The following is a 25,860-nucleotide window of genomic DNA, read 5'->3' as shown; positions in this document are numbered from 1 at the left end:
TGTTTCCAATAGTCATATCTCACACCTCGAAAGACAAAATATTTTTCAAAAGATACTTCTCACAATTTTGAAGAACATGTTTTTTACCAAAGCGTCCAACTGTTATATAAATAGATTTTCACAAAAAAGTTAAAATAGAACTTGTGCATCCAAAGATAAGATAGAAGTAACTAAAAATAGACAAGTTATAACAAAAGTTAAGATAAAATCACAATGTTTATACTAGTTCACTCAACTTGAGCTATGTCTAAATTTCTTATATGAAACTATAAAGGGCTCCACTAATCAAGCTGATTACAAATGAGTTTTACTTTGCCACTCTTGGTTATAACAAGTATTCTCTATGCCACTCTAGCTTACCCTTAATCTCCCCCTAAGATTAAGAACATCCTAGTATTCTTTGATCACTAAATCACTCTTAGATTTCCAAACAACAACTTGAATGAATACAATATTCAAATCTTTCAAAGAAAGGATATACAATAAATTCTAAATATAACAAATAACTTTGCTAAGCAAAGGATGAAAATTTCTAGGTTTTGAAGATTTTGGCTTCCAACAGTTTTTGAAAGAGTCTCAACACTTGTATAATCTCAATGAATTCCCCTGCTTGTGTTGATTGTTGAGGATGCTTTTATAGGCTTGATAAGAGAAATCTGTTGTGGGATCTACGCCTTCCTCAAATAATTCTATTATCAACAACTTGCCTTTTCTGCTATGCGACAACTTGTTGAGGAGAAAGAGAGAGGAGACAAAGGTACAGTGCTTTTGCGACTCTCTGGTCCACTACTTGTACAAGATTTTTTGGATGATAACATTTTGTTTGTCTCTACCTTCATTCACTTGAAATTCAAATATTAGAATAATATCACAGCATACATTAAGCAGAAAAAAAACAAATATAAGAATGTTTTATGAGTGAATCATCCTTGATATGTTTTCAAGTGCAGGCAAACTGTTTGAACACTAACTAACATAATATAAAAATCATTGTGTAACTTATGTCCTTTTGGACATGTAAAGACACATAGTACATGAGTACTAGTTTTCACAAACCATTGGACACTCTTTTAGTCACAGCACACTGGACACTGAATAACATAATTTAATAAAACAAGTTTCATTAACCATTGGATGATAACTTGTAAAAGCATAGAGATAGATATTTTTATCATACGAGCTTATATCAAGTATGTCCTGTTATATTTTTCTTATCATCAAATTTATGGATATTTTGGATCATCTAGTTATAACATATAGGATCATCCAGATCTAACATTGTGTTTGGAATGAGGGGGAAAGACTGAGGAAAAGAAATGAAAAGTTTGAAATTTGAATTGGAAGAAAAATATAAGAAAATAAAATTTTGAATTTTTATTTTTAAAGGTCAACTTTTTTTTTTCTTTTTTCTTTTCACTTTCTCTAAGGAAAAAGAAAGAAAATGTTAAATTAAAAAAATTACTAATAAAGATAGATATGTAAGAAAAATAGGTTTTTGAATTGATATTTGCTTAAACTTTTTAGTAGTGGAATACATATGTATTTTTACACATAAAATTAATAATAATTATTTTTGTTAAACTTGTTGTTTATTATAAGTTAAATATTTAAGTAATTATGCAGAAAAATTACCCCCCCCCCCCCCTCCCTCTTGATACACTCTTGGATCCGATGCTGCTTCCATGCACAGTGACTCGTTTTTTTTTTTGGCAAAAAATGCCATATCAAGAAATTTTGAAATATAATTTAACTTTAAAAAAACTATAGGATAGCTAGAGACGCAATTCCTCCATTGGAGAAAAATGAGAAAAAAGTCTTAAGTTATAATTTTGTAGCCTTTTCACTTATGAGGATTAATCAAATTGCAAAGGAAAAGGTAGATGTTCAGTAATTATGTTACCACTTTTCTTTTTGCCAAAAAAACTAAATAACCTGAAAGAACATCTTTATTGAGCGTTGTACCTCAATTATCATACTTCGACCGTATGTAATAATAATCTAATATTATTTATATATTTTTAAGTAATAATTAATTATTAGTTATATTATAAATGAAACTCAAATATGGTAATAATTTGCAGTCCCGAACTTTGAATAGAATAGTGAATAAATTGTTGAAATGGACTCAGATATCACAGATCCAAAAATAATTGAATGCGCTTTAAACATGTATAGGATATCTGATGATAGTGAGAAATGCTACTGTTATATTTAATATAATGCAAGAAATATTGTAAAAGCTTAATTCAACAATCTCAACTCAACTCTTAATCACTTGATTCTGCTGCATTAATAACTTTAAACTTTGAAATCTTTGTGTTGGATGTTTGTGTCCCACGTTCATCATTGGCAGTTTCTATATTAATATTGTCAGTGTTAGATAATATGTCCAATAGACTTTTATACTATTTCTTAATTTTACTCATTTGTTATGATAGTTTACCTTCTTACTTATTGACTTTATATCTCTCTCTTTTCACTTTGTACATCTACACTTTGCATTATTTAATAGATCTCAATTCTTTATCTCATTTTGCACTATTCTTCTTCCATTTCTTCTATATTTGCATTGTTAACATGGTAACAGAGTAAGTTAAAATACAATAAATAACACTAAAAGGAGATTGAATAGTGTTATTGATAAACTTTTAGCATCTTTTTTAATGAAAATGATTTTTAAATAACAAACTAGTACACAAGGACTATCGTCTAGTGAGTGTTTGTCAAATAGTAAAGGACTGTCATCCAGGGATTTATAGATGATAGTTTTGAATAAAAAAATTGTATGCACAGATTTGACAGTAATATGCCTTAAAAATGCTTATGATAAGCTAAAGAAGAGTACTAGAATCACTCAGTTTTATACTGATTTACCCAATCTTGAACTACCTCCAATTCTCCTTTTCTAACTAGTAAATGGTCTCAAAAATCAAACTGATTACAATAAGTATTATGTCATGTTACTCTTGCCTTACAAGTATTCTCTAGACTACTACTAGCACAACCCTTAAACTCTCCCTGAATCTAAGACACCCAAGTATTATTTTATCACTAAGTCACTAACTTTCCCAAACAACTACTTGAAATAGAATTAGAGATTCCAACACTTACATAGTGTGTTTATGATGAAAATCTTAATCTTATAATTGAAGTTTGCTAGGCAAAGAAATAAACTCTCTAAGCTCAGTGTTTCTCTTGAATTGATATCCTTTTCTCTCTGAGTTCTTGACTTCATCATTTTTTGCTTCTTGGAGTTTTCTTTTATAGTCGTTGGAGGAGCAGATCTTCTCTAGGATCAGCGCATTCAAAATTTGACTTGGCAGTATTTATGGCAGTTTGACAGTTGGAGGTGCAAATTTTTTTAAGGCAAGCTCTTCATGTTTCTAGTAGTGAATTGATCTGGAAAAAATCCTTTCTAAGTCTATCTCAATCATTCTAGATTCAAAATGTTAGTTTAAATCAAGTAATAAGGAACAATATAAAGTAGCTAGATTGAAAGACCGAATCCATTCTTTTATTGGACTACGCTTATGAAGGAAAAAAAGGTATGCAAGTGTTTAAGAGTTCTTTTGGACACATGATAAAAGCATAGTAGGTGATCCACTAGTTTTCGATGTTTGTTCTATTAGTAGTACGTTGGACACTGGATAAAACATTAATACTTAATTATATATTAAGCAACAATAATACACAAAACTTTAAGTATAGGAAGTTATTACCATAATACTTTCACGTGACGTGCCCTATGCTCATACATGTAAATCATTAGTAATCATAAATTTATATTATTGTTATTTATTAAAACCAAAGGAAATGAATCATCCAATGATGAATCGTCCAGTTCTAACAATCTCCTCTTTTTTATGATGACAAGTTATATAAATTTTGATTCAAGAAGCATATGTAGTCAAATAAGAGATATTATCAATTTAGTTTCAAAAGATAATGACAATCATAGTTTGTATGCGTAAAGTCTCCCCTTGAGTCTCATGACTTCTTATACAATTTAGAATGATAATGATGAAGATGCGCAACCTATTATATTTAGACAGCAGAAGAGTAATCCACACAATCTTACCACCAAAAACACTTATTTTATTAAGTGAAGTGTATTGCTCTTATTATATCAAAGTTCCTTAGTCTTCTCCCCCTTTTGTCATTAGTCAAAAACACAGATGGGTTCAAAGAACCAAAGAAATGATGAAAAACGTCATTGTTGTCCTTGAGTGGGTGGTGGAGGAGGTGTGATTGGTGGTGGTTGGGTGGGTGGTAGTGGTGGAACAGATTCAGGATGGCTTGGGGTTGTAGGAAGTGGTTCAGAGCTGATTGGTAGAGGTAGACTCAGAGTGGCAGCTTGTGCTTGTGGATGGTATGTGGGATGTTTGAAATGCTTTGTGGTGAGGTTAAGCAACAGGTGGTGGTGGTGGTGGTGGTGCAGCAACAGCTCCTAGAATGTTGGTTTGAGCTTGTTGGAGGTTGGTGGGTAGCATTTGTGACAAGTTGGTGAACTAAATGAAGATGACATTTTGGATAGAAAGGTAGTATTGCTCGTTCTCCAGCCTTTGTTGTGACACCCTCTACCCCTCACATATATATTAATAAAGGAAAAAAAATTCAAATATTAATTAAAAGTATTTTTAAAACATTTTTAAATACAAGCTTTTCAAATGGGTAAAAGGCTCGCATTCACTTTCTTCTACGTCATATTCAAACTTGTCCAAATAAATAATAAAGTCATCTCGACTCAAAGAAGGTCATCTAAGTCTCATACAATTAATATAGAACCTATATCCTAATGTCACATCCTATCAGAGCGTGGTGTTCCCGTGTCCTCTAGCATGAGGTTCTTTATAGTCATCCACCTATTCATCTGCTCCCTCGAACACAAAGTTCAAGATCATCACAGGATCCAAACACAAACAACAAACCGGGAGTGAGTTATCACATTTCTAACTACTAGAGAGAAACAACACAACATATAGTAGCCAAATACAATTTACTTAGCATATCTCACATTATTTCATCACTTTGTCATTCATCAATCACACTTTTCATCCATTAATCACACCTTTCAATCATCAATCACTATACACAGGAATCATACACTCCGATCAAGACATAATAACACATCAATTTCATAATAAACAATTAGCAAGCGTATGCGACAGTTATGCTAAGACTCAAGCCTATATGCAATGTGGTACCATGTCAGTGAAAAACCTCGTCGGGCACCTAGGAGTACATGACAAGACAAACCACACAATAATAAGTCAAGTCACTCTCACTAGGTAATATCATAGGGAGACCAGTCAGGGTCACAATGTTTTGTGAGAATGCTCCAACCATATGGGATCAACATAGGCTTAAAGGAGCACTCAAACCATGTGACCCCCAAGGCCTACACTCCGAAGAGTCCGTCAGGGCCTCTCCCTCCTGATTCAGGTCCAACCCAGAAAACATTTTAGCACACAGACTCTATCTATTAACTGTACAAAACACACGACTCCTCAATTGTTCTCAAAATAATTTTAACTCGTCGCCCTTTAAGGGTCTTATCATTAACTCGTCGCCCTTAAAGGGACTTGACATCAACTCGTCGCCCTAAAAGGGACTTAACATCAACTCGTCACCCTAAAAGGGACGTAGCATTAACTCGTCGCCCTTGAAGGGACTTATGATCGTGTGATTGTACAATTCATAGTTCACAACTCAATGCACACAACACTTCAATGCACATATATATCTCAATTATATATATACTCAATTTATCACATACACTTAATCCCAATCACAATGGTATAATCTCAATTTAACATGTTATCACACCTCATGAATCATATACACTTTATCTATGAACTATGCAATACACACATTTACTCAATTGTTTTCAAAATCATTTTAACTCGTCGGGTTCCCACAGTAAATCCCATCACAATACTCGTCGCCCTTAAAGGGTCTTACAATTGTGTGATTGCACAGTTCATAGTTCACAACTCAATACACACATCTCATCTCAATACACATGTATTTCATCATCCGTCACATGTTCAATTTATCACATACTCACAGTTTGAATCATCATTTCATAACCTCAACATAACAATTTATACAAAAGATTTTATCACAACATGGGATGTAAAGCCTCTAAAATAGTTTCTCACAATTGTATCAAAATCAATTAATCACAATCATGGGTTAAACACAAAGACATCAAGAGCACTCAAGTTTGTCAATCAATTCTCATTAGGACATCAATTGGTACATAGAACACAATAATATTACATTCATAATCATAAAGAAAAATTATAATTCAATAAACATCCTAAAATAAACCCAAATTTAGTTCTCTAAGGATCCCTACACATGTTCTCACTAACCCCCAATTGTGAATAACTCATCCCTTACCTCTGAGCGGACTCACGTGTCTTCAGCCAGCGATAGTAACATCTCTAGCGGTTCCCTGAGATTCCTTCAGTTATTCCTCCGACTGCTCCGATAGAATTCCCAAACGTCAGAGAGAAGGAGAAGAGATTGAAACCTCCACTTGTACTGTCTTCATGCGATTCCTTTTTCTCCCACTACAAATATTATATCGAAACTCCCAACGGTAGAAGTTTGCGCAATTGAATTTCGAACAACATATCCAAATTTCATGAAAATCCAACGGTTAACGTAACCGAGATCGTAGTTTTACCGAGACAGTTTTGGGTTTCTGCGGGAAATTAAAATGCTACAATGCGAAGGGTTTTCCTCTAAGCTCAGATATTATTTTGAAATTCCCAACGGTGAGAATTTTAGAAATTGGGTTTCGAACGTGGTACTCAAATTTCACGACGATCCAACGGTGAACGAGTCTAAGATCGTCATTTTTCTGAGACAGGTTTGGTGGACTGCGGGAAAAAGAAAGGGTTTTGAGAGGAGAAGGGGAAAAACGAAAATGAAGCCAAAAAGAGGCACTTGACTTAACATAACTATTTATACCTAAGGTATTCAACCTATTATTTGCTCTATATTTATTTATTTTATAAAAACAAATTCTATTTTATTTTCTATCAAACAAATAAATGAAATACCCTTTTTATTTTTTCTCAAATCGTTATTTTAATTAATAATTATATCTCCTTATTTATTTATTTATAAAATCTCATCATTTTTCTAAAACTCTATTTATTTATAAATAACAATCCTTTTTAATCTAGATTACAAAAATTGGGATGTTACATTTGTTGTTCAACATAGAGTTCAAGCCTCTCTTGAGTTTCTTCTTTTTGCTTGTGCATGGCTTGATTTAGCATCTCTTTGATGCATTCCTTAGTGATTGCCTCAGTGGGTGCAGCATAGTTGATTGGAGGACTGTATTTGCAATTGTTGGAACTAGTGGAGTAAATAATTACCTCTTGTTGGATAGAAGTAACTTCATCGGACTGCTCAGCTTGAGTGGACTCATGGAGGTGTTCTTTTGCAACAATGTAATGAATGGACACAACCACCTCCTTTTTTGTTTCCTTTATGCCAGATAGTTCAAGATCAACAATGACTTGTTGGGTCTTAACAGTATCCTATTTAGCATGTTGTTTTGATCTAATTTTCTTCTTTTCTTCAGCATCTAGTCTCAGTTTCCACTAGTATTCATAATAGACTCTATCCTTCTTAAGGTGAGCGATGCAAGCCTCAAACTTGCCCTTAGGCATCTTGTTTAGGTTAAATATAGCATGGTTGAATATGATTGGCAATTTCTTAATCCATTGAATGAAGTCCCCATTTGAGTTCTATATGCAACATATGTTTATATCATCAAAATGATAAACTCTTGTTGGATACATTATTTGTATTGAATCTCTTTTATTTGATGTAGTAATGTGTTCGAAGTTAGAGGGGGATTCTTTCTATGTGTGTTCCCATAGAATTTGATTCCAAAATTTCTTTGCATCATCAATGTCCAGCTTCCTTATCATCTTTTTACCTTTAAACAGAGTTTTCTAGTTTCTGGGATAGTTAACCAATTGGATATCTTATTCTATGTTAAGCATTTCAATGTTAAAGTACAGCTTAAAATTCTTCCTTTTCCTTCATCACAGATGGGTAGTTTGGGGAAAGTCCTATCTGGTACCATCTTGATATCAGTAGTTTTGGTTATATGTAGACCTAGTGGACAAGTTATTGCTTGATTTACTACAAACATTTGTTTCAGGATTCCTCCTATCATATCTAACTCGTTGGGAGAAAGATGGAGATCAGCAAGGTTAGAGGGAAGGAGCCTTGGTCGTGGACACCAAATGTTAACTTCTCTAGACCAGTGGACTGGAGAAGTTGGGTTCTCCAGTAATGGGTCCAACCTGATGGGTTTTGCAGGGATGACCTTGTTTAAGAGCTTCTTCTATTTAGACTCTACTCCATTCTGTTGGAGCTTGTGGCCTCAATAACTTAAGAAGGATAGGCTTAGAATGCAGAAGAAGCAACAACAATCAATTTAATAATGTTCTTTAAACACGCAAGGCAACATTGATTGCAATAACATAAATGAGATAAGGGAAGAGAGAATGCAAACACAATTTTATACTGGTTCGGCCACTTCCCGTGCCTACGTCCAGTATTCAAGCAACCTACTTGAGATTTCCACTATCTTTGTAAAAATCCATTTACAACTTCTGAACCACACAGGGACAACCCATCCCTTGTGCTCAGGAATCCTTACAACTCAAGAGACCCTCGGTCCCTTAATCAATTTCATTGAGTAAGAAGAATGGAAGAAGAATTCTCTCTTCAAGAGAAGAATATTACAATGAAGATCATGTAAAAATCCTTATAGATTTAGCAAGTGTTTGGCCAAGGATTTCTTTTTTAGAGAACATTTGACAATGAAGTTCTTTTGGAATCTCTCTCATTGTCTTTTGAGAGGATAAGACATTTTTGCCAAGCAAAACTCTCTCTTCAATTTCGTCCCAAGTCACACATATATATAGGCCTTTGATGGCCATTCAAAATCCAAATGATAAGATGTGACTGTTGGCGATATTCCTTGAAAATCCTCTCTGGAAATCAATTATAGAATTAGTGTAATCGATTACACAGTTGTTTTTCTTGAACAGTTGTGACCCTTCATTTAAAATTTGAATTCCCAACATTCAGAGTCTCTGGTAATCGATTACATATGATGTGTAATCGATTACATGTATTGGTAATCGATTACATGTGCCTTGAATGACTTGAAACCTTTCATTGTGAGGCAAGACTTGATCTTGAAGAAATCTTGAATCAAGGCTTTGTTTGTTGAAACAATCTTGTATTAATCTTGAAGCAAAATGAGCCTTGTTTGATTCTTCTTTTGACATCATCAAAATACATTCACACATTCAAGATGGATGGTCGCGTGGTTTGTGGAGTCCCACTAGGTAACCAGTGGGGGGCCATGCGAATGAGGTTTAGATATACAGGCCTCATCTAGGATGGAGTTTCTAGAGATACAATTGCATCTGATGGGAGATCCTTGTATGCTCTTGATGGAGAATGGGTGTGGTCATACTTTATCCAAGAAGTGGGGTTCACAGTGATGTGATGCTTTTGGACAAGTTCTTGTGGAGGACGCTTAACAACTTCACTTGTCTTGTGAAGATTTTACTCGTTCCAGTTAAGGAATGCAATAGGAAATCTTCTTCTAATAACTTCTTCTGGAGAAGGCTTCTTCCAAGGTCTCCACATTGCTTTCCTTGTGGAGCTTAAAGGTTTGAACTTGGATATGTTGATAAGAGATGGTCGTGGACAATTCTTGTTTTCTTGAGTGGTGGGCTTCTGTGATGGTTGGAAAAGTGAAGGATTGATATCACTCTCAGAAGTGTTGAAGCCATCAGGTGGACCTACTTCCTTTTGAGTGAGGGTTATGTTGAGACGAGTAGCCTTGGTTTTTCATCTTCTTAGAACATCAACTTTGAGCGTGGGTTCCTTGCCTTTGAGTGTTACTTTAGTCTGCTACTTCTTGTTGACGGCAGGGGCTAGTTAAATGTCTTGCTTTCACTTCCTTGGGATAATTAAAGGAGTTTCATCTTTTGTTTCACTTAGATCCTTTAGTACTTGAGCGGTTGATTTCTTCTCAGAAGGCTTCCTTGGGATTTATCGAATAGGAGCAATCCTTGGACGCGCCTCTAGACGAGCTATTTTGGACGCTGCTTGTGGTTCATGCCTTTTCTTTGTTCATGCTTCTTTGGCAATGAGTTCTTCTTCCTCTTGACGATGTGATTGTCTTATGGTTTTCTTTCTTTGTTATTTCTCTTTCATAATCTTTTGAATTTTCTTTGTTATTCCAAAGCTATCCATACCTCTACCTTTGTCTGCAATGGCCTTTGCATGCCTTTTTTGTTTTCTTTGTTTGATTACTTCCTCTTCCACCTAAGGAATTACTTTATGTTCCTTTATTACTACCTTCATAGCTTTCAGATTTGTTTTGTTGAACCTTTGTTGTTTGGCCACCACTGTATCTTTGATCATTAAGTTGCCCTTTGAGTCATCATCCACTTTGTTGAAAACATGGTAGACCCCTTGATCCCATAGCAACTTGTTCATGAGGGCAGCGTAGTAGATGTTGTCCATGCCTCCCTAGTTTCTTAGATTATGGAGAATATTGATGTAGATGGTGATTGGTAGATCGAATGGCAGGTTTTCCAAAAGTTGGAAAAGTACAAACTTATGTAAATCAAAGAGTGTAGTTTTGGAACCAATCTTATGGAGGACACTCTTGTTTAGCATATTCGCTGAGATTTTTCCATTTCACACGAAAGATTGTATATGATGGCTTTTTTATCTCTTGCTTTGTCAACATTCTCTATGTAATAAGCTCTAGGTACGTGAGAGTTGTATGCCTTCTCTCATCCTTCATAGTATGTGCTTCCTTCGTGAAGACATCTTGTGGCTTTGGCGATGGTGTTGCTGGAAAAGGACACAATTACCCCTAGAACTTTGGACATAATGACATTGTTGTCCTAAAATTCAGAGTTCCTCTAGAATATCTTGATGAGTTTTTGGTGGATGAGTTGTTGTTCATTGAAATAGCACCTAGCGCCACATAGAAGCAAGGTCTTGTGAAGCTTGAGACCAACTTTCTCCAACTCATTGATGTCGAAGAATTGCTCAATGTGTATGGTAGGTTCTCCATCAATATGAATGGTGGTAATCTCCATAGAAAGGATGCTCATCTCTTGGTTTGTACTTTCAGAAGACATGGTTGAGTTTTTGAATTAGGGTTTAAGAGAAAAGTTCTTGTTGTTTCTTTCTAATAGATATTTGAGAGAGATTAATGTGGTAACTAGAACGTTTCTAGTTTTGTATATGATATAAAGGGGAAAAGAAGGTAATTTGAGTGGTTTTCTTAGGCTTTTAAAGGGAATTAAATAAGCTCATTACTCAAGTGCCAACTTAGTAGAGCATACACATAGTATTTTCCTTACCTTAAAATGATGCATTTCATTTATTGTATGAATGTATGTATGCATCTAGTCTTAGATCATCCAGCCAAGCAACTGTAGTAATTTTGGAGTCTTTGAACGATGAGTCTGTTGATCACAAAGTTATATAGAACTAACTCATTCTTTCACAAGATCCATTCCCAGTTGATTTCTTAATAAAATCATATTTTCCTTAATAAGGAGTTTCGTAAAGATATCAGAAAGCTACATTTTAGTGGGTACAAACTGTAGATCACTATCCCTTTTCTAAACATGATCTCTGAGAAAGTGATGTTAAATTTCTGTATGCTTTAGGTCTAGAATGCAAAGTGGGGGTACATTCACTAAAAATTAGAGGTGCATTTAGAAACTTCTATATTTTCTAGTATATTTATTTCTAAATAAACTAATGTGTTGACTCTTCTAATGCACATGTTAACTTCATAGTTTAAGATATAGTAATTTCTATTTTAATTTGTATGTAGTAGTATAAAAACAAAATTATATACACAATTTAAAAAGATTTGTTTAATCATGTTTTAAGAAATTAATTATTAAAGATAAATATTTATAATTTCAAATTTAACTCCAACTATTTTCAGTTTCAAAAATCATTTAGAATATTTGTTAAAGTTTAAAATTTTAAGAAGTCAGTCATCACTACTACAAAATTAGGACACAACATCAGTTCTTTTGGCAATATAGACGGTTGATTGTAGACTATGTCGTGGAAAGTGAATATTTTCCGCAATGGGTCTCTGACCGTCTTCGTATAGGAATAGGTCCATGATGGTTTTTTAACTAAACCGTCTTAGAATAGGTTTAAAAAAAACTTCTATCTAAGACGATTTTACAGGAAAACCGTCTTAGAATTTCTAAGACGATTTAGACCTAAAACTGTCTTAGAATTTGTAATTTTTTTTGGAAAATGGAAACAACCTTTTCTAAGACAGTCTCCGTAGAAAACCATCTTAGAAAGGGTTTGAATTTATTTTTGTTGACAATTTCTAAGATGGTTTTGCGAGACAACAGTCTTAGAAAGTGTTAGTGTTTTTTTTTAAAACAAAATTCAATCGCGATAGACCCATCTTTTCTCGTCACAAACATTCTTTTGTCATCACAAAACCATGGAGGATCTATCAACTCCTTATGTGCAAAGCCATATGCCATGTACATCTCTACCCATCTCACCATGTCCATCTCAGCTCCAAAAAGTTCATATGTTGACATTTTACCACTAACAAGTTCCATAAACACTATTCCCATGTTGTAAACATCACTTTTTTTCTGTTGCCTATAGGGAGTATGCATGCTCTAAAAATAAAGCCAATATTAAACAAGTTTGTTCAGTGGTTAAAGATAGACAAAGATTAATGTAAGATAAAAGTCAATTCCCATCTGAAACTCACAGACGAATAGACGATAGTACGGGTCATCCTATAACTCTCATTTAATAAACTTATTGAAAATAACAAACTTACAACAATGATTTTTCCTGCATGTTCGGGTCTCTTCCCCACCTTTATTGTTGCTGCTTCAATAGAAATTCTCATATGAAAAATATGTGTTTATATAATCATGAAAAATAATAATTTGCATATTTGCTATTACAAATGTATAGAGTTCATATTTAATCAAAATAACCTTGTGAAATTCCTGTAAAGTCGGCAGCAAGAATCACAAATTAATGTTACCATACCAGCAAACCTTATTTCAAGGCAAGCAGCTTAGCAATTTCTATAGCCTCTTCACTTGAAACCTGCAGTTCATAAAACCTTGTTGATCAAAACAAAATCCCTTGTATTAGTAAGCTAGAAGAGGAAACATTATGTAATTTCCATACATCTTAGCATGTTTCGTGTATCAAAGATTCAACATTAATATGCTTCATTGTCTTTGAAGATTGGTGGATCACATATAATAGCTAATAAAGTCCAAATATGTTGCTTTTCTGTTTGTATAATATATGCCAAGTATATGATGAGGCCCAACAAAATTTATGTAGGACATCTTAAGGAACACACATTTAACAATTCAATTGAATAACAATATTTAGTACCTAGATTACAATTAATGTTAAATGATAAACAGGAGGATTGAAAGGGTGACATGAATTCACTACGATCAAGTATGCACCCGGAGAACAACGTAATATGCACTAAACCGAAATTTCATCAAATATAACACAATATACTTAACCTATGAGTATGAATTAAGTATAAGAAATGACTTTTCCCAAACTATCCAAACAGACAATTCAAGATTCAATACAGCGATTAATCTAAACTGTCCGTATTAATCATTGTATTGAATCTCAAACGGGAAACTAAGATTCACTCGCAATGTACATAACTTTAATATAAAAAAATACTCATATATCAACAAACATATAATAAGCAGACAAGTGTAATAAAGAGATACATACCTCGAAAGATGCTCACTAACACGAAGTAGTGCGGTGATGACAGTAATATATTATTCAAAACTGTTGAGTCGAGTACACTATGGGCTACAACTTTTAGCTTCGTAAACTTGAGTCAAAAACTTGTACCTATAACCTAAACTAATTGTTGAACAATAAAGAAAAAAAAAACTCTTGGCATAACTAGATTATATATATCTTCAATCGTCATGTTCCACGGTAGGTTTCCTCTCTCTCTCTACTCCATGTTTGTTATATTGGTCATTTTTTTTTTCTCAATTTGGTCTTATTTATGTGTGTTTGCAACAAATGCTACCCTCCTCATCATGGGAAGGTGATTTCCAAAACCTTTGCAATTTTGATTTTGATCAACCACGGGCCAAGATGTCTTATTTATGTGTGTTTGCAGCAAATGCTACCCTCATTTTTTTTTCTCAATTTGGTCTTATTTATGTGTGTTTGCAGCAAATGCTACCCTCCTCATCATGGGAAGGTGATTTCCAAAACCTTTGCAATTTTGATTTTGATCAACCACGGGCCAAGTTGTCTTATTTATGTGTGTTTGCAGCAAATGCTACCCTCCTCATCATGGGAAGGTGATTTCCAAAACCTTTCCACGGTAGGTTTCCCTTCTCAGTTGTTATCAGGTGACTATAAATCTGTGCCGTGTCGTATCACTCTTTTCCTTAGCTTGCTATCTTAAAAGCAGAAACCAGAAAGCTAAACAGAGTGAATTTTAATACATGATAGAGACGTTAAGCCCCACTGATGTTGATAAGAGCATACACATGCTGAGACCTTTTTAATTAATCAAAATAATGATAAAGTTTTAATATGGATCCGTTAAATCATTCAATTATACAACTAGTTTTATTTTTTGTTTTGTTTTCTTTCCCTTCTCCACTATTTTTTACTCCCCACTATTTAGCAAGTTAGTTGTATTTTGTGAAATAAAATGAATAGTATTAAAGAGGAAGCAAGCAATAAGTTCTTAGGCAGGTAGGATGAATAGGCAGGATCGGGATCAATCGTTTTCTTGAAGACATCTTAGCATAGGGGATTGCAAATTGGACCTGTTTCTACTTGTCATTTCACAATCTTTCTTTTTAAGACCACTCAAAATAATTATCCACTTCGGAAAGTAGTTATACTTGTGTACTCAATATAAATGCTAAAAAAAGTTGTTTGACATCTCTGCAGGTCTGGTTGAAGCTGGCAATCTAAAGATGGAGATGTAGACTAGAGCTTCTATTTCCTTCTGCAACTTATCAAGATTCTTTTTGTTTTGTTTTCAAGTACGTAGCATATATAAATTGTTTGTAACTGCTCCATTATATAAATAAAATTTATTAATACCAGTTAACTTCAGTCAGCTTCTTTTGGACGTTCAAATTATAATATTGCTAATGAAAGAAAAAAGGTTGATAACGATCAGCAGCCTAATGTGGGACCGAAAAACTAATCAGTTTGCATAAGGGCGTTAGTCTCTGTCATTACTATCTCTCTGTATTACGAAATTTAGGTAAAGCGGATATCAACATGAACTGGAAACCCATTTCATATTAAAGTGTAAAGCATAAACCCGAAGCAAAAAAAAAGTATAAAGCATAAACTAATACTTAGTTGATTACACAAGCCTTATATCCACAAACTTACAATAGCGTGTATAGTGTGTGCAGCTAGTTATGTCAGTGCCAGAAGATATTAGTGTTTGGACAACCATTTGGATAATAAAAATAGGAAAAATACTTCTATCAATCCCAAAGCATAATTTCAAATTCTTTTTCATAAAATTGATGATTTCCTGTAAATTTCAATCAGTCATGAAAAAAAGTGTTTGAAAGAGAATGTCGGAAAGAACAGACTAACATTCCTCCTTTATTACTAAGACTTGAATACGCATTTATAGAAGACACTCCTTTATTACTACTTTTAAACTGAACTTACTTTTAAGAGGGTTAGAAAGGAATTCCAAACACACCGTTCAGAAGTAAAAGTATTTTATGTTCTCGAATCAAAATATACTCTACATTTTTCCAAAACCAAGTTTAACAAGTCAAAAAAATCAATTCTTATGATTCCTACCATTGAAACCAAACATAAAATACACTCTATCCCTTGAATATATTCCTATTAAATCTGCTTTGGCAAGCATGACCGGCTCTACCATTGAAACCAAACATAAAATACACTCTATCCCTTGAATATATTCCTATTAAATCTGCTTTGGCAAGCATTACCTGCAAATCATGTTCAAAACGAAATTAACTGAAAGTACCTTGGAGATACCTTTCTTTCAGTGTATCTATATTTATTCCCTTCAAATCCAAATGATTACAGAATAAGGTGTTAAACTAAGATATTAGTCTTTAAGGAACTAAATGAACCATGGATCCATGATTGAATTAAGTCTCACTTACCCATCCCATTTAGTTAGGTGAAGCAGAGAGAGAGAGGAAAATGTGAAACCAATTGAGAATGAAGGCCAGCTCATTCCCACTCTGGCTCACAAATTTTCACCTCTCCCAAAAGTGTGAAATTTAGCTGAAAATGAGGGGCAGGTTATTCTAATTATGAACTTCCCAAGATATTGTTTATCTAGAAAACCATTTTTAGCACCAATGGGTACTTCGAATAGAAAACGAAATATTGGGATAGAATGATGATAGAATTATTCTTCACTCAACAGTTCGAAATTCAAACCAGTACAACAGCTCAATAAAACATCCAACATTTCAATAGAAGAAGAGAAGTGCAGACAAAATAGGGAAGTGTGGACAAAGAAACCAAAAGCTAACGAAATTCAACTGTAAGTATTGATGATATAGAAGCTGTGCATCTTAACATAGAGGACACGGAAGCAACATTTACAATAATGTGTCAATGAGTGATAAAAAAATTAGACACTGTTTTAAGTTAAGAATATATCATAAGTGTGATACTCTCTACCCCATACATATATGTACTAAAAATAAAAGAAATAAGAAATCAAACTTAATTAAAAGTTTTTAAAACACGTTTAAATACAAGTCTTTCAAAAGGGTATAAGGTTCACATTCATTTTTCTAACATCATAATAAAACTTGTTCAAATAAATAATAAACTTACTTCGACTCAAAACAAGGTCGTTTAAAACATCATACAATTAATATAGAACTTATACCCTAATGTCACATCTTATCAGAGCATTGTGTTCCCGTGTCCTCTAGAATCAGGTTCTTCATAGCCATCCACCTTGATGCAATCCTACCCTGTAAGGGCATTGGATAGAAGACTCCAAGAATATTGGGCCAGAGATGCAAGAGAAGGCCCTAGGGTTCTCATGACCTTCGGGTACATTTCAGACCCATGGGCTAAGTTTGAGTTCGCTTATCTTCGTACATACTAGATTAAGGTTTTCTTATTTTTGGGTCTTGTATTTAGGGCTCCATAATATAGGTAAGGTACCCTAGGAATGTAGGATTTTTCAACCCTTGTATTTTAGGGCACCTAGACTAGTTTTTGTATTAGGGTTAGTTTTGTAATTTCACATGCATTAAGTGAATATTTAATGTGTGTGGTTGGAAATAAATTTAATTGAATTGGGAGAAGCCCAATCCAATTAAATTTTAGAGGGGGAGGTGAGCATTTGCTTGCTACACTCCATTGCCACATCATATAGTCACACTTTGTGCATGTCCTTCATACTTTACATGTCTCATAACACCTAAGCACATTTAGTGAAGAATCTTGGACTTGATCTTGGATTAGTAGACTAAACCATAGCTAAAATTCACTAATCATAATTAGTGAAATTTTGGCTCCAAAATTTGGCTCCACAAATTCAATTTCAAATTCAAGTGAAATTTGAATAGAAATTCAACTTTCCCTCCAATTTTGTGTGACACTTAGGCTATAAATAGAAGTCATGTATGTGCACTTTTTCAACTTTGATCATTTGAGAATTACACTTCAAAGCTCAGACCTCTTTTGAGGGACAAATTTCGTGCTACCTCCATTCTTCTTCTCCTACCTCCAAGCTCTTATCCATGGCTTCCTATGGTGGTGAGCTTCTTCTTGACTCATCTTCTCCTTGAAGTGGCGTCTCCTCTCAACTCTTCTTCTTCTCCATTTCGCTGCCATTAAAATTCAAGAAGCAAAGGACTCCATTGATGAAGAAGATCCAAGGCCTACAAGTTCCAATGGAGTTACATCGCACCTATATCTGCTCCCTCGAACACAAGGTTTGAGATCATCACAGGATCCAAACACAAATAGCACACTGGGAGTGAGTTATCACATTCCTAACTACTAGAGAGAAACAAGACAACATATAGGTATGAATATCATATTAGCCAAATACAATTTACTTAAGCATAACTCACATTATTTCACCACTTTGTCACACAACATCACAACACAACATTTACGTACTCAATGATCAAAACAAAATATCATTAAATCAATCCATATCGATCAATACACAAGCATTATGCAACATATACGCTAAGACTCAATCTTATATGCAATGTGGTACCATGTCAGTGACAAACCTCGTCGAGCGCCTAGGAGTACATGACAAGACAAACCACACACTAGCAAGTCAAGTCACTCTCACTAGGTAATATCATAGGGAGACCAATCAGGGTCACAGTGTTTTGCGAGAATGCTCCAATCATGTGGGATCGGCACAGGCTTAAAGGAGCACTCAAACCGGATGACCCCCAAGGCCTACACTCCGAAGAGTCCGTCAGGGCCTCTCCCTCCTGATTCAAGTCCAACCCAGAAAACATTTTAGCATACAGACTCTATCTATGAACTGTACAAAACACACCACTCCTCAATTGTTCTCAAAATAGTTTTAACTCATCGCCCTTTAAGGGTCTTAGCATTAACTCGTCGCCCTTAAAGGGACTTAGCATTAACTCGTCGCCCTTAAAGGGTCTTAGCATTAACTCATCGCCCTTAAAGGGACTTAGCATTAACTCGTCGCCCTTAAAGGATCTTATAGTCGTGTGATTGTACAATCCATAGTTTACAACTCAATGTATACAACATCTCAATGCATACAATATCTCAATCACGTGCATACTCAGTTTATCACATACGTTCGATCTTAATCACAATGGTATAATCTCAAAATATCATGTTATCACACCTCATGAATCATACACACTTTACCTATGAACTATGCAATACACAAAACTACTCAATTGTTCTCAAAATCATTTTAACTCGTCACACTTGTGATTAAACTCGTCAGGTTCCCACAATGGATCCCATCACAATACTTGTCACGCAAAACTCGTCGCCCTTAAAGGGTCTTGCAGTTGTGTGATTGCACAATTCATAGCTCACAACACAATACACATCTCAATATACATGTATTTCATCATTCATCACATGTTCAATTTATCACATCCTCACAATTTGAATCACCATTTCATATCCTCAATATAACAATTTATACAAAAGGTTATCGCAACCTGGGGAGTAAAACCCCTCAAATAATATTACACAGTTATATCCAAATCAATTAATCAAAATAATAGGTATAAAACAATGAAAACACTCTATTTTATCAAGAGCACTCTGTTTTATCAACCAATTTGAATCAAGACATCAATATTGTATTTATGATCATAAAGGAAAAATTACAATTTAATAAACATCCCAAAATAAAACTCCTATTTAATCCTCTAAGGATACCTACACATGTTCATTCTAACCCCCAATTGCAATAAACTCATCCCTTACCTCTAAAAAAGCTCACGTATGTTTCGACAGCAATAACTGCATCTTTAGCAATTTCTTGAGATTCCTCAAGTTTCTCCTCTGATTGCTCTGATAGGGTTCCCAAACGTTAGAGAGAATGAGAAGGGATTGAAGCCTCCATTTGTACTGTCTCCGTGCAATTTCATTATCTCCCTCCACGAATATTATCTCGCAAATCCCAACAGTGAATGTGTGTGGAATTGAATCTCGAACAACATATCAAAATTTCACGACATTCCAACTGTTAATGAATCCACGATCGTATTTTTACGGAGACAACTCTGGGTTTTTGCGAGAAATAAAAAGTTACAAAGTGAATGGTATTTCTCGCAGCTCCAACATTTGCTCATAAATCCCAACGGTAAAAAGCCTCGTAATTGAGTTTCAAACCCGGTGCTTCAATTTCAAGACGATCCAACGGTGAATGAGTCTGAGATCATCATTTTTCTAAGATAAGTTTGGTAGTCTACAGGAAAAAAAGAGGGTTTTGGAAGGAGAAGAGAGAAAAACGAAAATGAGGGAAAGAGGGGGCATCGTCAATCTGAAAACTGATCTAACATATCGCTATTTATACCTAGGGTACTCAAAGCTTATTATTTACTCTATTTATTTATTTTTATTATTATTTTATATAAAGGAACTCTATTTTATTTCCTATCAAATGAATAAATATATATATATATATATATATATATATATATATATATATATATATATATATATATATATATATATTTCAAAGTATTATTTTATTACAACTATTTTTTCTTTATTTATTTAATTATAAAAACATTAGCATCCTCTAAAACTTTATTTATTTATTTATTTTTACTAAAAAATCTTTTTAATTTATTTACAAAAAATGGAATGTTACAAGAAGCAAGGTAGTCACACTCAAGAATTTACTCAGACTTGGAAAGGGGAAACATATTCGTAAACAGAATATATCAACTAGAATTTGCTCAGGCTTGTGAACCTGATGCTGGTATCGGATCAAACGAGAGCTCTGATTATCGATTTGTTGGGAAAAACTCTCAAAAACACCCCTATAATAATAAGAAAGAGGATAAATTATAGAATAAGACCTAACTATGACAACATTGATACAATGTTTATTTATATTGAACTCTCTCAACTAAACTGAATTACTGCTTTAACAAAAATAACCACCTCTTCAATTATATCACAACATGATTATAACTCAGAATGTCCCTCTAGTGACTACCAAGGGAGCACTGTATGATTGATTTGGCTGATGAACCATCTAATCATTTTTAATATATTTTATTTACTAAGGGCTTTTTTTATAAATAAAAAATCTGATCGAGAAAGGAAAAGTGCATTTCTATTTGTACTTCAACGTTGTTTTAGTTTTTCCACATCCTTACTCTTAAAACCTAAGCAGGATCTTACAAAAGTAATATATTGTGACATTTTTATGTCCCCATTATTGTTCAACCTATATTCCAAACCATTTAACTTGTATATTTCAAACAATAGAATGGTTCTACAATTTTTATTTCTATTTATTTGCATTTCAAATTTTCAAAACAAACCTTGTGCAAAAACTACAAGCCAGCCTTCCCCTTGATTTCAATTAAGCAAGGATGCATTTATTTCCTTTTGACCTCAACCAGTAGGAACTCGATAGTCTCAATTTACATAAAGCAATTCCAAGGTGAATTATCCACCCTGCATGTTTGTTTAGAGAATTCATGCACTAACTGGTCTTATTATAACTACAGTAGAAGCTGGAGAAAAGAGACACATTGGAAGAGACTAGACTAAAAAAATGGATTAGTCTTAGTAGACTTTACATTAATATTGGAAGAGAATAGACCAAGAAAATGAGCACTGATCAAACTAGTCACACACATTCACACACAAAACAACTAATACACGATCGAACAGTTCAAATTTTAAATGATAGCTTATAGTCCAAGAAATCTGAATCGTGAACACTAAGCCATAGCCTTCAACTGGGCAACCAGACCAGTGATGAATTTGTTCTGAATTCCTTTATTCGATAAAAACTCCTTCCATTTCATGTGGTTTTCTTTTATTTGCTTCCCTAGCTCTTTATCATCCTCCACCATGATAGTTTTTACTGCCTTCAGTATATCCTCTTTCTTAAAGTCCACATCTTCACTCCTATAATTCACCTCTATACCTGCCTTGAAAGGCAAAAGCACCAGTTCACAATCACTGGCCAGAGCTTCAATCACGGAATTAAAGCCACCATGGCCTATATGGCATTCCACACTAGAGTGTTTCAGTACAAGATGCTGCTGAAACCAACCAGTGTGCGCCACTCCCCTATTCTTCACTCTTTCCAAAAACCTTTTTGGTAATGCTCTCTCTAACTCAGCTTTGGCAAAGAGATTGGATGGGAAATTCATAACCAAAATGAAAGTGTGAATGTATGTATTCATGATTTTGATGATGCCAAAGAATAAGCGCTTCTCAAGTTTGATCCAAGTCAAGAATTCAGAAATTCAGAAAAAACTCCCAAGAGTCATAACTCTTCAGAAAATAACTTCTGAGAGTCATATCTGTTCAAGAGATTTTTGAATGGTCATCAAAGGCCTATAAATAGGTGACTTGGGACACAAAATGTATGAGAGAGATATTCCAAGAGAATTCATTGTCAAATGCTCTCTCAAAAGAAACTCTTGGACAAACACTTGCAAATCCATTAAGAGTTTCTCCATGGACTTCAATTGTAATATCCTTCTCTTCAAGAGAGAATTCTTCTTTCTTTCTACTCATTCAAAGAGATTGATTAAGGGACTAAGGGTCTCTTAAGTTGTAAGGATTCTTGAACACAAAGGATGAGTTGTCCCTGTGTGGTTCAAACTTTGTAAACGGATTTTTACAAAGGGAGTGGAAAATCTCAAGTGGGTTGCTTGAGTACTGGATGTAGGCACAGACTTTGCCGAACCAGTATAAAAACTGTGTTTGCATTCTCTCTTCCCTTATCTCATTTATTTTGTTGCAATCAATTTTTTCTTTCATGTTTAAAGAATATTATTAAATTGATTGTTGCTTCTTCTGGTCCAACAGAAAGGAAAGCCACTAAGTTCTAAGCCACTAGCCACTTCTTTGATTTGATCATCATTCAGAAATTGCTCACTGCCAAAAGAGCATAGTATGACAGATTTGGCAGGGAAACTGTCTAACCATTTGGACCATTTTTCCTCTAGCACATCCATTGATGGCTCTAGGACAAGGAAACCAGTTCACAAAATCAGTTTCCCAAATTGCTTTTCTATGTAGTTGATAGAGGAACAGAGGTGCAAGAAGTAACTAACAGTGGACCTAGCAACAAGGGGGTGTAGCTAGAAGGGAAAACAAAAAGAACAATCACCAAACCTGCATACCTAGAAGATTATGTGTGATTGTGGCTGAGCTGGCAACGAAGAATCTACAGATCATTGTTGTCAAGGGATCAGGGGACAGCCAATTCCATTTTGCTTGTAATATTTTCCTAGCATAGAATCACAATTCTGTTAGGGAATTTACAATATAAATATGCATATTGTAATAAGCTGCAGAATATGAATGAAATACTTATCTTCTCAATTTCCTTCTTCTTCTTCTTCTAGGAGGAACTGGTCCTTGAAACCAGTATTAGCCATTTCCCTATCAGTAGTCTAAGTAGGATTCTTCTATTTCCTTGCGCCATCTAAACACTATTAATGAGCAGACACTAAAGCCTTGCAAAACTCGCTCAGAACCAGTAAAGTTTTTTTCATCAAATCTTTTGAAGAAGAACATCAAGTACATGGCCTCAAAGGCCTTGAGGAAAATGTTGTAGTTTCGAGGATACCCTGGTGGAGGCTTTTTAAGATCCTCAAAAGTGATGTTTCTTCCTTCAATATCAGCAAGCCTTGAAGGCACAGTAATGTAAGAATTAGATAAGGCAGAAAAGGATGCAAAGCGAACAGATTTGATGCCAAGTTCAGAAGCTAGTTTTTTGGATCCAGTTTTGTGCAAAGTCAAAGAAAACATAATGGGGTTTGAGTTCCAACAAAAGGGACTTTACATGAGGTTGAGTAAGGTCAAGTGCATGTATGAAATTTTCTGCCAAGTTTGGTGGCAATTCAGCAGTGCTAGTTATGCCATTTGGGAAGTATAGTGGGATTAAGAGTTGATTTGATTATGGGAATGTTGGATGCAGCTGACAAGAAAGTGATACGAACTCCATGAGAGAACAACTTGTTGGAGAGTTGAACAAATGCCTTAATGTGACCAAATGCAAGGAATGGGAACATAACCACATGAAGCTCATCATTGTTCACAACTTCACAAGACCTCTTTTTTGTTTACGCTTCTGCAAGTTCCTTATGGATGTTGGCTTGCTCAAACCGTACATGGTCAATGGTGGTTATAGAGTGGACTATTACCAGATTTGGTATATTAGATTATGCTTTGTGTCTAGATTGATTACCAGATTTAGTGAACAAGAACAAGACCAAATCCAAGGACAAACATCTTTACCAAAAGTACTAGATGATGCAAAGTGAAAATCATCATGCAATATACCAATATGCTTCCCAACTTCTATTAGCACTAGTAGAAGTCAAATTAGTTTTATGCAAATTGCCAAGGATATGTAAATGAGGTCATAGAAGAATTGGATTGGTTTGGAAATGACATTTCACTTGCTTGGAGAAAAGAAAAATGTGGAACCAATTGAGAGTGAAGGCCAGCTCATTCCCACTCTGGCTCACAAATTTTCACCTCTCCCAAAAGTGTGAAATTGAGTTGAAAATGAGGGGAAGATTATTCTAATTATGAATTTCCCAAAATAATGTTTAATTCTACCCAGAGGAAAGTATAAAGATTTTTTTTTCATATTCCACTCTCCCAATGAAAATTCATTCCATACCATTCAATTTTCAGCCCCTCTTCACCTTTCCTACCCTTTCTACTAAGCACAGATTGAAACATGAGGAATTGGAGTCATATTTTTGTTTCTGACTTTTTTGCCAATAATCATTTCATAAATCGTCATAAAAAATTTTGAAAAAGACCTCAAAGGTGAAAAAAAACATAAAACACGCGCATAAAAATAGAAAAAAGAAATTGATCAAAGTAAAAGCTCAATATAGTCAATAAAACTAAAAAGCATTTGAAAACAATATACAAGGGAAAAAGGTGCAATTGGCAATACACCTAGAATGTCGAATCACAAAGACTACTCCAAAACTAGATTTCTACAGCAAATGAACGCTGAATTCTGAGCTGTAGAGAGTAAAGTAGCATCCAGCCAGCAAAAATCAAAATAAAAATAAATAAATAAGCAGATTATGAATTGAGGAAGACTAAGTTACCAAGAAGAATCGCGCCAGTGATTAATGATCTGTGAATTTGAGGTTCAAAATATCATAATAGAAGGTATTTTATTCACCTTATTATTCCTTTGAGTCATTTACTAAGGGATTTGACAGCTATTTACAATTAATGTTCTTATTTTTTGGTAATTCCAATGACTCACACTAACACTCCCCCTCAATTTGGTGCATAAATGTCTTTAATGCCCAACTTGTCAAGTAATTCACGGAAGTTCTTACTGGACACTGCCTTTGTAAGAATGTCTACCAATTGGTCTTCCGACTTGACAAACGAAAATCGAATGATCTTCTCCTCAAGATTTTGCTTGATGAAATGACTATCTACTTCCATGTGCTTTGTTCGATCATGATGGATAGGATTTTGTGAGATATCAATTGTAGCTTTATCGTCACAGAATAGGTTCATCTCCATGCTAGGACCAAAGCCAATCTCCATTGGTAACCTTTTGAGCCATAATAGTTCACAAAGACCTTTACCCATGCCCCTAAACTCAGCTTCAGCACTGGATAAGGCCACTACTTTTTGCTTTTTACTTCTCCATGTAACTAAATTCCCTCCCACGAATGTGAAGTATCCTGATGTGGATTTTCTGTCTAGAACATTCCGTGTTGAATCTGCATCGGTGTACCCTTCAACACTCAAGTGATTATTCTTAGAGAACATCAACCCCTTTCCTGGTGAGGATTTTAAATAGCAAAGTATTCGATTTACTACATCCATATGTTCTTCACTTGGATTATTCATAAATTGGCTCACCATACTTACAGCATAGGCAATATCAGGGTGAGTATGCAATAAATAGATAAGTTTCCCCACCAATTTTTGGTATCTTCCTTTATCTGCGGGCACTTGGTTTGTGTATTGAGAAAGTTTGTGATTTTGGATTATTGG

General features: G+C 34.5%; 1 long non-coding RNA gene and 1 pseudogene across 2 annotated transcripts; one reads left to right on the top strand and one right to left on the bottom strand.

Moving 5' to 3' along the window:
• The first annotated feature begins 14,120 nt into the window (after positions 1 to 14,120).
• On the top strand, positions 14,121 to 15,188 carry LOC106797074 (uncharacterized). 2 transcript variants are annotated; one of them, XR_001386102.3, is made up of 3 exons: positions 14,121 to 14,350; positions 14,426 to 14,476; positions 15,058 to 15,188. It is a non-coding gene; the product is annotated as an uncharacterized lncRNA (long non-coding RNA). The 2 variants fall into 2 exon arrangements; XR_005889653.1 differs by having other exon boundaries at positions 14,121 to 14,476.
• Positions 15,189 to 21,572: 6,384 nt separating this feature from the next.
• On the bottom strand, positions 21,573 to 25,045 carry LOC100791574 (UDP-glycosyltransferase 79A6-like; annotated as a pseudogene).
• Between the last annotated feature and the right edge of the window lie 815 nt (positions 25,046 to 25,860).

The sequence above is a fragment of the Glycine max genome, chromosome 18 (genome assembly GCF_000004515.6).
Source record: "Glycine max cultivar Williams 82 chromosome 18, Glycine_max_v4.0, whole genome shotgun sequence".
In the NCBI taxonomy this organism is placed as follows: Eukaryota; Viridiplantae; Streptophyta; class Magnoliopsida; order Fabales; family Fabaceae; genus Glycine; species Glycine max.
Note: the sequence above shows the minus strand (reverse complement) of the source record. Positions and strands in the feature narration are given on the sequence as shown.